General features: G+C 46.5%; 1 long non-coding RNA gene across 1 annotated transcript in view; it reads left to right on the top strand.

The window, feature by feature from the left end:
* LOC124075619 (uncharacterized) overlaps window positions 1–3,973 on the top strand; it is a 31,608-nt gene extending 27,635 nt beyond the window's left edge. Inside the window, exons 2-3 of the long non-coding RNA XR_006846116.2 lie at window positions 567–2,593; window positions 3,513–3,973. This is a non-coding gene — a long non-coding RNA (uncharacterized LOC124075619). The remainder of the gene's footprint in view (window positions 1–566; window positions 2,594–3,512) is intronic.
* The last annotated feature ends 5,714 nt before the right edge of the window (window positions 3,974–9,687 follow it).

The raw sequence follows: 9,687 nt of genomic DNA, 5'->3' as shown, positions 1-9,687 counted from the left end.
TGATAATTGGCAAAAGATGGAGGAGGGGAAGAATTGTTAGCAGGGGGTCTCGAAGAGAACGGAGCAGCCATCCTTGAGAAAAGAATCGTGGCATTTCGAACGCTCAAGATTGTCCAAGGGAGACCCCCTGAGCTGACAGCTCCAAACACCTTCAGTCCCAGAGACAAACTCTAGGAAGATTGAGAAAAGGACCAACTTATGATGGGAAAGGAGACAGAAAGGGTAGGAAGGAGAAGAGTCAGGAACCACCTGGAGTGGTGCAGTGTGGTCCTTCCAAAGGATGGGATGCTGTGCAGAACGTGCCAGCACGTTGCACGTTCTGTTCTGGTTTTCTATTACTGCATAATACATGTCACCAGAACCTGGTGTCTTCAAACATCATTATTCACATCATGACTCTAGGTTGCCTGGGGTGAGCTGGGTGGTGTTTGTCCACCTGGTCCTGGCTGTGACTGTTGTCACCTGGGGCTCAACCAACCGGACTAGTTTGATCTCAGGGCTCACTCACAGGTGGTGGGGGTGCCTGTCCTTAGCTGTCACACAGAGCACTACTTCCTCCTTCACAGGGCTTCTCAGCAAGGAGCTGCATCAGAAGACAAGACATTCCAGGATACAAGTGGAAGCTACATGCACGTCAACACCCAGACTGGAAGGTCACCCATGCCCCTTCTGCCCCTTCTGTGGACCAATATTTAATGAAGGAGGAACAACCTCCATATCTCTACGGCTGAGAGTCTGCAGCTTCTGCAATCCACCACCACTCTCCCTTCTTTCTCTCCCCTCCTCTTCCATCCTCCATCTCTCTTCTCCTTTTCTATGTAACCCATTCCTCTTACTTTATCACTGAGACAGGGCAGAGCAGTTCCCCTGAACTTGGTGTTCTTTTCTAAGGAGACTTGGGCCTTCCCAGTACCCTCACAGGGAAGAAAAACACCATATTAGTTAGATTTTGGTCGCTGTGTCAAAATAACTGAGAAAATCAATTTTAAGGAGGAAAGATTTATTTTGGCTCATGGTTTTAGAGGTTTCAATCCATGGTCACTTGGCCTTGTTGCTTTTGGCCTGTGGTCAGTCAGAACATCATGGCATGCAGCAACTGGTGGTATGGAATTGCTCACCTCATAGCAGCTAGGAATCAGAGATCAGAAGAGTCCAGGGGCAAAATATATCCTGGGCATTTCCCCAGTGACCTTGCTCTCCTGACTACACCCTACCCCCTTAAGTTCCTATAACCTCCCAAGAGCACCACCAACTGGGGACCAAGCCTTCAACACACGAGCCTTTGGGGGACACTCCAGATTCAAACTGTAACAGACCTAAAGTTACAAAATTCTGGGAATGGCAGGAGGCAGAGATTGGGGTAGGGTAGGGGAGATACGTGGGGTAAGGAGGCTTCCAAGCAGCCAGGGGAAGCTTTGCTAGCTGGGGTGGGGATGAGCAGTCCCATCCCCAGTAGCCTCCTGTGCCAGGAGGAATTTACAAAGCACCAGGACTCAGTCATTGTGGGCCCACTGGGAAGAAGGGTCTTGTAATTGGCTCTCAGGACAAATGATGGCCAGGTACAGTCTGAGGCTGGGGTCTCAGTCAACCTTTTCTCACTCAGTTATGCTTTACCAGGTCCAAGACCTCTCTAAGAAGTCTACCCTCAGGTCATGGGCCAAAGCCCTTCCCTGTGACCCTTCCTCACTGCCCTGTGACTGCAAAACCCCAAGCTCTCCATGGAGAAGACTGAGGTCTCTGGCCTCTTGGTGGCTCAGCCTCATATATATCATCAGGGTGAAGGACAACAGGAAAGACTGAGCTTTCTGCCTCCTTCCCATCCCTGGCTCTTCTGTTGAGGGTGACCAACATCTCCCAAATCCCTGAAGCCCCCAGGTCTCCCCCTCTACTACCGCTTAGATTTTGGTAGCTGCTTCCTTTTCTCACTGCCTCTACCCCCAACATCTCCTCCCTCTACCCCTTACTCTTTCCTGTTTTTTTTTTTTTTCTCCCTTTTTCTCCCAACAAGACCTCACTGGGCACCTTCCAGGCCCAGGCCTTGGGACTCCAGAAATACCTGGGGCTCAGCTCCAAGGCATTTCTGAGGCCTGTGGGTGAGGGTGAGGCAGGGGCAAAGGACAGGCAGCTGATTATAAGAGAGAAGGAAATCAGGAGATAGTGCTTCCCATCAAGGGGCTGCTAACACCTCCAGGGGAGGGGGAGTCTCCAACTTCCCAACACAAGCGATTTCCCCCTGGGGCTACTCTTTCCTGGCTTTGGGGCATATCCCCAGCGAAGAAAGAAGTGGGGACCTATAAAAATGCAAAACACCCCCACTCCCACAGGCACCAGCTATGGGTTCCTGGCTTCTCTTGGAGGAGCCTCAGTCCCCACCCACCCCCTCTCTGTTCTGTCTCTTCAATAAAACTTGTTTGCTTGCCTCCTTGTTTCTTGCCTCTGTAATCTTCAACACCTGGGGAACAAGGACCTGCTCCTAGACTTTCAAGACCGGTGTCAAGAGGATGGATAGAGCCAGCTGGCGAAATTCTCCACATGACAGTGAAGCCCCCATTGGATACTTGCCAAGTGCTAGGGCTTCAAGGCCCAGAAGACGGTGAGGTTATTTCTCTCTGGTGAAAGTTTTACAAGAAATAAAAATAAATGTTATTCAGTAATGAAGTGAGCTACCAAGTCATGAAAATACATGGAGGAAACTTAAACACATATTAGTAAGTGAAGGGAGTCACCCTGAAGAGGCTGCCTACTCGACCATAGGAGGCAAAAGATATGGAGACAGTAAAAGATCAAGAGGGCTGGGGCTGTGGCTCAGTGGTAGAGCGCTCGCCTAGCACGTGCAAGGCCCTGGGTTCTATCCTCAGCACCGCATAAAAATAAATAAATAAAATAAAGATATTGTGTTCAACTACAACTAAAAATATTAAAAAAAAAAAAAAAAGATCATGAGTTGCCAGGGGTTGAGGGGAAGGTGGGATTGGTAGACAGGTGGAGCATACAGGATTTTTACCAAAGTGAAACTCCTCTGTAGAACACTGTAATGTGAATCCATGCCACTAGATATTCATCAAGACTCATAGAATATATAATACAGAGTGAACCCAAATGTACACTATGGACTTCTTTAGTTCATAATAATGAATCGATATTGATGAATCCATTGGAACAAATACAGCATCCTCATGCAAGATGTTAACAATAGGGGAACATGACAGGGTAGTGGAGAAGCCGTAAAGGGGTATAAGAACAAGAGTTTGGGGCTGAAGTTGTGGCTCATTGGTAGAGCACTTGCCTGGCCCATGTGAGGCCCTGGGTTCAATTCTCAGCACCACATGTAAATAAACAAAATAAAATCCTTGACAACTAAAAAAAAAAAAAATTAAAAAAAAAGAACAAGAGTTTTCTTTAAGCCTAAAACTGCTTTAAAAAATAAAGTACACTAGAAAATGGAAAGCATTTTATTGAGGTTTCTAAGGAAAATGCCCTTTTTTCTTTTACATGTCACTGTGTAAATGCAGCCGCAGCCTTCTTTACAATAGTCCAAAGTGGAGACGACCCAAGCATCTGTCAACTGATAAAAGGATGAACAAACTGTGGTCTATTCACATAGTGGAATATCATTCCACTGTCAAGGAATGAATGAGTACTGATCCATGCTACATGGATGCATGGTAGAACCTTGAAAACATCACACTAAGTGGAAGAAGTCAGACGTGAAAGAACACATACATGTTTGATGTGAAAAGCCAAAACAGGTGGGTTGGTAGAGACAGAGTCGATGAATGCTTTCTGGAGATGGGACGAGGACTGAGGATGACAGTCCCAAGGGGTTCAGTGTTTCTTCTGGAGTGGTTTAAATGTTGTAAAATTGTGCTGATGATCACACATACCTGTGAATGCACTAAACCCACTAAATTGTATGCCCAAAAAAGGTGAATGTGGTGTGTGAATTGTATCTCAATAAAGCTATTTAAAAATTGTGGAGCCGGGGAAGGAGGCTGTAAGCCCCTTTACATCAAGGTTGTTTACTTATAGAGATGGTCTGTGATCTAACATGGAAAAACAGATGTTCTGTAGTTTGGGAAAATGTATAGCAGCCCTGATCCTTGAGTGTCAGTGGTTCTCACCTCCCAGTGTTAGCAGCTCTCCTTGTTGATCTTCCAGTAGCCAAAACCAGCAGTTACTGATGTATGCCAGATTCGTGGGACCCCAGTAGACCTCCAGGAGCCTAATTCGATGCAATCACACAAGAATCTTTATTCAAGCTCAAGCCTGGCCTCACAACTGTTTCCGGTCCCAGGGAGTGAGCCCCGATCCTTTGTTCTTTTCCACAGAAAAGCCCTCTTCACCAAGGCTGATTTTAGGACTGTCAGCAAAAGAGTTTCTGCAAAAGAGTTCAATGTGGATAAACTTCCTTTTTTCGTGTCACCTTGTTTTACTTGGCCACTGGCCAGGAAGATACCAGCACTCCAGGTGCTGGACACCCACTTACTAGTTTTTCTCAAATGTATCCAGTATAGTACTTTGTAGAAATGTGCAAACAAGGCCTCTGGCCTTGAGCTGGGCTTCACAGAGATGTCTACATTTTTAAGATAAGTTACAAATGGGCTCCATGGTAACAGCTGGCAGGGGGAGGAAAGAAAGGGGAGAAGAAGCTCTCCCCTTCTCAGGTGTTGTCCTTGAAGGGTTAACTTGCCCAGAACAGTGAAAGAAAAAGCTGCTTTTATGTGAACTTCTGCAGACTGTGAACTTCTGAGCCCCTCCCCTGACATGCTCGGTATAAAATTCTGCAGCCAAATAAAACTGTTTCCTGTTATCTTGTGCCTTGCCTCGTTTGTCCCTACAACAAGATTTTATAGGTTTTTGGGAATACTGTATGTGTCACAACATCACTCAGCAAATCATTCCATACCGCGGGAAAATCAAACAACAACTCTTAGCATTGATTAGCACATTCACTGGTGGGAACAAGTTGGGTAGGGGTGATTGGTTAGTACAAGAGGGGGATTCCTTTGAACTGATTGGTTTAAGCCACGAGGGGTGTACGTGCTGAACTACATGGTTTCCCAACATGTTATCAACCACCATAAACTACTGGGGGTCCTCTGGCATCTCAGGTATTTTCCCTGTCTCATGCTGATTGGAAGTTGCTAGGGGGTTGCTATGGGTCCTCACCTAGCCTAACTGAGTCAGGGACACCTGGCGCAGCAGATCTCTCCTGTTATTTGCAGACAAACAACTCAGCAAGGTGGCTATCTGCCTAGAAGGCTCTGTGGGTTTTTCCAAGGACAAGGGTCATGCCCCCTTCCTTAGGACAGGCCTTGAGGTAGAAGCTGCTGTTATTTATTTATTTTCAAAAATGGAGTCACATCAGTTTCTCACCCACAGCTCTCTGGATCCAGCTGCCCTCAGTGTTACCAGTTCCTGCTGTTGGCCATTTTTAGTACCAGCAGACTCAGTGATACCTGCTCAGCCTCTTCTACTCAAGATAGTAATCATGAGTAGGCAGAATAAAACTATCCCAAAAAGGTTATATTAGGATTTGTGCTGCATCATAAGAGGGAGTAGCACAATTAACTGTTCTGATAAGGTAAAGAAGACTGCTTAAATTAAAACAAAACAAAACAAAAACAATGTGGGCTCACACACATGCACACAGTGTCCTGCTAGCTAATGGCAGACTCTCTGCTTAGTCATGGATAGGGGAATGGCTCCTCGAAGTCCTGGGTGAGGACAGCTGAAGTGGCTTCAGAGGGGTGGAGTTCTCCAGAAATACCATAGGGCAGAGCTATCTGGAATGGATCTGCAGTCAACGCAAATGTTTCCTGAAGCAATCATGTCTGATGTAACCTGCTGGTTGTGAGGCAAATGTCAAAGATGGGAAAAAGAGGCTGGTGTGGTGATACATGACTGTAATTCTTGCTGCTTAGGAGGTTGAGGCAGGAGGTACACAGGTTTGAGGCCAGTGTGGACAACTTAATGAGACCCTGTCTCAAAATAAAAAATAAAAGGGGCTAGGACTATGATAGAGTCCCGCAGCTGAGTGGTAGAGTGCCCCTGGGTTCAATTCTTAGTAACAAACACACCCCACATGTGCAGGCACACACACACAAAGATGGAGGAAAGAAAAATACAGTAGCTCTTGGGGAATGTGAGATCCTTCTCTTCTGTCTCAGGGATAAACCTTCAACCATAACGAATAGCAAACAGATCTTCTCCAGCCTGCTATTTCTGCACAATTGGCCACATTGTCCTGCACTGCTGTGCCGTGAACCTCTGAAAATTCAGCAGAAAAGTGTGTGGTGGTCAATTTTCGATGTCTGCCCCAGGCACAGGATGAAGGAGTAATGCACGTGTGCTATGCGGTAGCCTCTCTAACCTACATCACAAGGAGCACCAGCTTAGGAGCAGAAGCAGAAGGAAAACATATCTGTTTCTGTGTAGCCACTGTTGGCCTGATAAAGAACTCAGTGTCAGGATGCGCAGGAAGCCTGATTGTCCTCCTGCTAGGTCATCTATCTGGATCTGGATCTTCTCTGCCCTTACCCCTTTGCCTTTCTCGAGGGAAGGACAGTGTTACTCCAGTTTCTTCCATTTTCCAACCCTGTAATCTCCTGTAAAGCATACGAGCTTTGGAAAACAGGGTTCTTTCTCAAGCCAAACATTTACCAGCACAAACATTTTTTTCCCAGAAGGCCACATGAGGACTTGTGAGATCATGTTTGGCTCCTGCTCAAAGGAAAGATGTTCTGTGAATGCAGCAGCCTGGGACCGGCCCTGGGAAGAATTCCCAGGAGGGGCAAGGCAGTTGCTTGTGAAGCTTGGCACCGGCTCAGCACCATTGTCATGTGAGAGAACAAAGGCTGTGAGCTTTAGAAGTTTGAGACTGTAAGGAGGAGACACCCTCTGTCTACTTACCTCTGTCTTCCCTCTCCAGCTGAGGTGCCTCCCACTCTTCCTGCTTTGCTAAGAGACTGAACCCTGTCTGAAGTGTTGGAAAATGCCTAGAGAGATCTTCCAGAGCATTCTGAGCCTTCCAGAGTATAGCAGAGTACAGGGCTGCCACTAGGGGAGAGAACTTCAGCGCCTGGCAGAGGGTCCAGGCCCATAGTGAGTGTGCGTGGAAGCCGTGCATCCACGAGTACATGGCTTCCCCCAGGCATTTCCGATTTTGAATCTTGGGACCAAGAGTAGGCTGAGCTAGAGATGACCAGGGGCTGCCCGTGCTAGCCCTGGCTTTGGGCCTAAACAGATGCTTTGCACATGCCTGCCTTACTTGCCCAATTTTTGTTGACTTTAGGAATTAAGCAGCTTAGGCCAAGCCCCGTTGATGTTTTCAAATTTTCCTGTAAACAAAAAAAAAAAAAATGCAGCTTATATAACATCTCTGGCTGGAGAGTTTGCTCTGCCTGGCATGACTGAGCAGTTGGGAGGAGCTCAGGAAGCAGCCTGTCCAGAGAGGCTCTGGATGACCCAAGGGCCTTGGTTGTCCCTGACTCATCACATGACCACCCTCTCAAGCCCGCTTTTTCTATATCTTCTGCAAACTTTCTACCAACCGAAAGACATCCGGAGCCTATTTCAGATTAAGGTGTCAAGTTTGCAAGTATCTGAAACAAAAATATCAAAAATATCTCACATTCATCATCTGTTGCTAAGGCAAGGTGCCAAGAGCTTTACGTGAATGAACTCATTCGATCCCCACATCACCGCTAAGAGTTAAGCATGCATAGTGTAATCAATTTGTAGAACAAGACATAGGCTCCGAGTTGCTGAGCAATGGACTATACCTTACTCACCCGCGCTGGATGTGAGAATGGGCTCCAGCATCATTCCCCATTTCTGTTCACAGCTCTCTGCGCATCAATGGTTAGAAAGCTAAAACCCACATTTCTCATACTCCCTTAAAGCCAAGGTTCTAGGTAAGAGTTAAGTTCTGCTCTTAAGAGGCACTTTTGTGAGACTTGGCTTCTCTGGGTGAATAAGGAATGGAGATGCTCTGGTCTGAATGTGGGGATCCCTTTATCCAGTCACCTCTTTTGTTGGAGTCAAAAGGAAATTAAGATGATGGTGTCCGATTCCCAGTCCCAGTTTACTGATCCTTGGGTAGTGAGTTCTTGCACTTCAGAGTTCTGGATGAACTCTGGTGGGTAGTACTGTACAACCCAGGAACTGTTCTTGGAGGCCCAGCCTAGAACCTGCTGTGCCAGCCCTTCCAATGATTTTGCAGAGACCTAAATGCCTTTATTGAATCTCTTTCTGCTGAAAATACCTAGAGTGGTTCTGTTTCCTGTGGAGCCAATACTTAGAGTGGTTTCTGCTCCCTTGGTGGAGCCAAGAGAACCTCAGAAGCAGAGCTGAAGATCCATGTCCAAGAACTGGCATCCACCCTCCCTCCAGTCTTCTGGAGCACGAGGGGGTCGATACAGCCCTAGAGCAAAAAAGAAGCAAAGTTGGGACTAATGTAGGGTCTCCTAACTACAAACACCCACTGCCAGCTCTCCCGTTAGATCAGAGTAAAGAGCTTGGGGGCGGTCTGAGAAGGGAGCCAGAATCAAGAGGCCTCAGAGGACATCTGAGCCTGCAGGATTGGGGAAGAGGAGTCTTGGAGGGAGAAGCCCCTGGGGAGTATGAGCAGAACTCTCAGCCAGAAGAACAGTGCTCACTGTTTGGAGGACACCAGAATAAGGAATGGACCAAGAGGCAAGAGGAGGGGAGCAGGATACCAGTTCAGGGGAGACAGGAGACAAGAGACAACATGTTGGCAACATGGTTGATTCCCTCCATCAGTTAAGATTCTTTCAAATGTAAATAACCTGAAAACACTTCAAAATACCTTTTTTAAAAAAAAAGTAACAAAAATTCAAAGATAAGGCAGTTTCAGAGCTCAGTTCTATCTTCAAAGAGCTTTGTTGTCTCCATATCTCTACCATATTATTCCCAATTAGATCTGCTTAACCTTGGAGGTGCTGTCCTCATTGGCATAAAATGGCTGTGCTATTCCAACTGTCACATCCAGACATGCCAATTCCAGTAGAAGAGGCACCATGTTTTCTTATGCTTCTATTTTCATCAGATGCAATGGTCTAAATGTTTGTGCAGCCCCTGAAATCCATATTTTGAAGTCCTACCCCCTGATGATGATACTCAAAGGTAGGATCTTTGTGAGATGATTGGTGTTTTCATAAAAAACACAAACCCAAGAGAGACCCTCTCACCCCTTCTGCCACATGAGGACCCAGCAAGAAGGTGCTGTCAATGTACTGTCAGGAAGAGAGCTGTCACCAGCATACGAATCTGTCAGCACCTTGATCTTGGATTTCCCAGGCATCAGAATTGTGAGAAATAAATTCCTGTTGTTTATAAGCAACTGGAATGGACTAAAAAGTCGGAGGAAGGAATCTGTTTCAGAATAATCCAGTACTCAAGGTGGTAGGGATTGAGATTGAAGAAAAAAGGCAGACAGATCCAGGATTGCACAAAATGCAATTTACTGGGCATTTACAGACAGAAGTGCATCTTGAGCAGAAACAAGTCAGGTGAGTCCCTGCACCCCAAGGGGGGAGGAAGGGTTTAAGAGGTGCAAAGGTTGGCCACAGCTAATCAGAATGTACCTGGTCTTTCTTAAAACCTATTAACATATTCAATGCCTGTTAAGAAACAGTCTGGACATCAGTGGCTGGCAACAGCACA

This window comes from Marmota monax, unplaced genomic scaffold (genome assembly GCF_021218885.2).
Source record: "Marmota monax isolate L192 unplaced genomic scaffold, Marmota_monax_Labrador192_F-V1.1 WCK01_AAM20220418_F8-fsc01324, whole genome shotgun sequence".
In the NCBI taxonomy this organism is placed as follows: domain Eukaryota; kingdom Metazoa; phylum Chordata; class Mammalia; order Rodentia; family Sciuridae; genus Marmota; species Marmota monax.
The sequence above is the reverse complement of the archived record's forward strand: the minus strand, read 5'-3'. Positions and strand labels throughout refer to the sequence as shown.